Genomic DNA, 5,000 nt, shown 5'->3' on the forward strand with positions numbered 1-5,000 from the left:
GATACTGGGTTTTAACCTTTGCCTGATATTCTTTATCAAGGCCTCTAACAAACCCACGAACCTTTTGAAAGTCGTCCAAACCGTCTAGCTTGAGAATGACTTCACGGTATTTGGACACATACTGATTAAGTGTAAGACCTTCCATCTTGCACTTGTCCCAGGCTGTCCAACTCCGATCTTTCTCATTTTGCGGCAAGAACTCCTTTTTAAAAGCTACCGCAAACTCCTCCCAAGTCTTAGGGCGAGTTTCAATAGGTAGACTCATCCACCACTTGTAGGCTTTACCTCCAAGTGTGAGACTCGTCTCAGTGACCATAACAGCAGCGGGAGTGCGGCGTAAGCGATGCAAGTCCGTCCACTTGTGTAAAAATGTATGGACCGCATCCTTGTTACGATCGCGCTCCTCTCCCTTAAACACAGGCGGCTTCACGTTTTTCAACATAGCCCCTTCCTGCGTTGCAGATGGTGCAATAGATTCTACTGTAGGATTTGGAACAAGAGGAGGCATAACTATCGGAATAGGCCCTCCACTTGCCGCCGATCCACTTGCAAAAACGTGCCATAAATTCAGTAAAAAGTGTGCTCATGTTTGTGAGATTGGTATTGACATTTGTTATAGTGCGCTCAAGTGCAACTACCCTTGAAGTGAGACGCCCAAACTCTAACGTGTCTACCAAACCATAATCATCTATTGGACTCGCACCCCCTTCGGCATCGGTCATGTTGTCATCCCGATCAGGCGCAACGGCCTGTTGCGAATCACCCACACCACCACCCAAAGGGTGTGCCTCACTAACATCATGCATATCATTCTCAAAATCGAAGTGAACATGAGACGGTTCCGCTGAGGCCATGGTATGCACGTGCTTACAAATAGAGAACATATTACCTTCAAAAGCGAACTCCAATTGAAGCGTCGTAGAAGAATTCCTCTTGCATGCACGAAAATCGAGAAGAAATCACCACTTGAGTCGTCAATCAACACATGCATGCAAAAAAGTGTGTTGCATGTAGCATGTCGTTGAAGATCCGTCCACCAAAAACTTCCAAACTTGGAGCATAGAAAACTCCTCTCACAAATTGAAAGAAGGAAAGTTGAAGGTAAAAAGGTCACTTTCCTTGTACTTTGTGTCACTTTCCTTGTAGTTTGTGTCCTCCCTTGAAAGAATAAGTAGAGTTCTTTTGAAGAGAAGAACAACACAAGTGAAAAGGTGAAGTGGCTAGCACACTTGCCTTGGAGCTTGAGGTGGTGGGTTCAAAACCCCACTCCTTGGATGGTGAAGCCTCCCCCTTGTGCCACTCAAGTAAGGGAGAATTCTCGCGCGCTCGCCAACGGCGCTCGCCCACCGATCGCCTTCTAGGACTGCCGGACTGCCTTGGTCGCCGCCTTAGGCATCCGCTGTGGTGGCCGTCTGGTAGGGCCGTACAGACGACGGGTAGGCGGCGGAGACGCTCGCTGTGGGCTGTTCACGCAGGCGCGCGTAGGCTGTGCGTAGGCTGCGGCTGCGCTCATGGAGGTCACCGTACGGGCGGCGGCTGCGCTCGTTTCTTTTGCTGCAGCGTCGAGCTCTTTCTCGTGCAGGTCACGCCTACCGCCGCCGCTGGCTCTGATACCAGTGTAACGCCTCCGCTCGGCTGCGTCTTCCTCAAGCCGCCATAGCCTAGGCGTGGAGAAGAAGAGAGGGTGGAAGTCGGTTCACCTCCCAACCATATAATGACGAGTTAGGGTTTCTCGTTGGGTTTTATACCAAAACCCTGGCCTATGTCCACACCTCCTAGCCCGGCCGCCCATCTTACTTAAGAGCCGTGCTAACTTAGATGTGTACACACATCGACCAAACCCTAACGCCCATTAACCCCTGAACCCCGCTAGCACTAATAATACTCTCGAGACTCCGAAAGCTATTAACTTATGCTAGGGTTCGACTTCCGTAGGACCATAGTCCTGACAATATATATATACACACACACACACACACACACACACACACACACACACACATATGTATATATCTATATATCTATATATATATATATATATACATATCAATTTGGTACCGTTACAAAGTCCACATCGAGGGTCCAAATTGCGGAGTAGAATGCTAGGGACATTAATCTTTAGAACTAAGCGGTGAGGGGAGGGTAACCACCACCTAAGTTCAAATTGTTCAAGTACTCAATTGGATACAGTATTGCATCATTCTCGTAAGAAACAACAGAATCTGCACTGAGGTATTCTCTTTCAAGACCAAGCGACGAACTCAAGGCTAGCTCATCATTGATCTCATCAACCTCTAAATTTCGTGGTGCAAGAATAGCACGATCTTTGAAGAACCATGCATAATCCTCAACTCTCTTAAGATCTTTGTATACCCATTCTACCAAACTCAAATAGAGTTGCCATGGATCAATATTTGCAGTGGAATTACCACTCTGTCGTCATTATTTGACTGACCTATAGTGCCATCCCCAATTTGTGATGTCCATTTGACAAATTCATGTTCCATACCATTATAAGCACTCTGTCTAACCCACATGTTTGGGTGAGCTTTAAAACACTCACATATCTCCAAATATGTGACCGGCATAACGTTGCATCAATAATGTCCTCGCGCGATCCCTTTGGCACAAGCGATAAGATTTGCCTGAAGTCACCACCAAGGAGCATAACGTTTCCACCAAACACTGTATCACTTTGCATAATGTCCTATCCAGTGCTTCATATGCGTACCTGTGCATCATTGGACCCTCGTCCCAAATGATTAACCTTGCAAGTTTCAACACCTCCGCCACTAGGCTATTAGCTTTGATTCCACGTGCTAGAAGCATTGAGTACCAATGGGATTCTAAAACGTGAGTGAGCTGTACGACCATTTGAGAGTAACAATGCAGCTATTCCAAATGATGCACATGCCAAGGTTACGTGTTTCTCTCCATGCAATCGACATAGCAAGGCATTGTAAAGATAAGTTTTGCTGCCTGATCCACCTGGTCCATCAAGGAAAAGAACACCACCTTGGTTCAAAGAAACAGCTCTAAAGATAGTATCAAATGCTCTTGATTGACAACTATTAAGACTCCTTTCCATGGAAACAGACAAATGAGCTTGCTGAACAGAATCAAACATCATCTTTTCCATCAACAAACCATTGTTAACAGTGGCAACACTTGATCTATCTAGAATAGGAAACCCTTCAAAATCAGCTAACCGCTTTCCATATTGATGTAAGAGATCTTGCATGTGCAACAAAGCCTGATCTTTGCTGTAGAATGACAAACACCAACATCGACACACCCTCTCTGCTATACAACGAATGGAAAAAAGTTCAGCGGAGAATTTGTCCCAAAGCTGCCTAGGGTATATAGGCTCACAAAAAACCATTATAATAACGATAAACAATTGACGCAGCTGGAACCCTGTATTCTGAATTGCAGCTTCATGGAGACACATATACCACTCCTCATCACTCTCTTGTATCCCTTTGGCTTCACATGAAGCCTTAAAACATGGATACAAATGTCCATTCAATATTCGCAAATCCTAAAAAGATTTGCACCCTTTGCACACTGTGAGTAGCATCCATAAGTAATATTGCTCACCTGTACACTCGGACTAACGTTATACATACGTCCAATCATATTACCCCTTTTCCTTTTAGTCCATGAGGGAAGAGCCAAATTCCACACCCACTTGCAATAAGTGAAATCATATACAATAAGCTATTTGCATCCGCATAAAATTAATTGGCTTTGAACCATTCGGTGAGAGATGTTCTTTGGTTTTTCTCACAACTAATCACATCACGCAAGTCATCCTGGTCATTGAAAAGCACATTATTGTGCATTGGGAGATGAACATGTAACCTTTGTATATCGGGCTTTTCATCGTGTAAATCATATTGATATATGTGCCAGCATGCCGTGCATCCAAATATTTACTAACCTCATTAATAACCCCATTTCTGTCTTGCAACTCAATAGTAGCTCTATCATGTCCTTTGTATACATACTTATACAAATATTTTACAGCTGTAATGGTAGAGCATACTTCTATGTGTTAATATGGGCTTTGTACCTCAAAGAGAGAAAAGGGTTATATGGAACAACCCATCGACTATTCACCCTATGATCCTTTACCTGGATAAAACTACCATCATCTCGTCTCGCATGTAAGTTGGATACCCATTGTCATCAACGGTAGTAGTCTCGCAAAAATTTCGAGGATATCGATGTTTGCAACTCCCATTAACCATGCAAGGAGAGCGAATATTTAGTTCACCACATGGTCCATGGACATTGCAATGACTAATTATGCTGTGCAACTATGGAAACATCACCTTGTCGGGAAGTTCAGCACATACCAACATATCATAGTGATGGATCTCAATCGGTTTACATCCACTTTCCAATATCAATAATATATGTGCATGTGGCAAGCCTCTTTTTTGAAATTCAATAAAACAGAAACAAATCTCAATACCGTTCCAAACATATTCTATTTCATAACGATGAATCAAGCCCAAGCTTTCTTGAATAATTATGAGCGCAATATTTTCATCTAATTTATCTGAATCTAATCGTATAGCAATAATTTGGTGAGCATCGGTCCAATTAACAGCAGAAACCCCAGACCAACTTGGAACATGAAAATAACAACGCTCAAACTCGGCAACCAATTTCACCCTTTCCTCAAAGGAAAGACTGCTTCTCATGTGCTAAAAAAAATGCAAGTCACCTCTTCCATCTGTCAATCATACATACAATTATATAAGTAAGTAGAAGCATGAATACTATGTACAACATCGATGCACGTCGGGGTGTGTCAAACATACTAATGCGAATACATTGTGTGTGTACATGGATGTTTGGACCTATACATTTGGGTGCTTAACCTTTATGTGTGTACATGTGTGTTTAATTAAACACACATAAGTACACACCCTTTTTCTTGCTATGTGAGAGTGTTTGAGAGTTTCTCTAACCAAATAAATAACACAGAC

Source organism: Cibotium barometz, chromosome 16, assembly GCF_041138505.1.
Source record: "Cibotium barometz isolate CiBa-2024 chromosome 16, ASM4113850v1, whole genome shotgun sequence".
Lineage (NCBI taxonomy): Eukaryota > Viridiplantae > Streptophyta > Polypodiopsida > Cyatheales > Cibotiaceae > Cibotium > Cibotium barometz.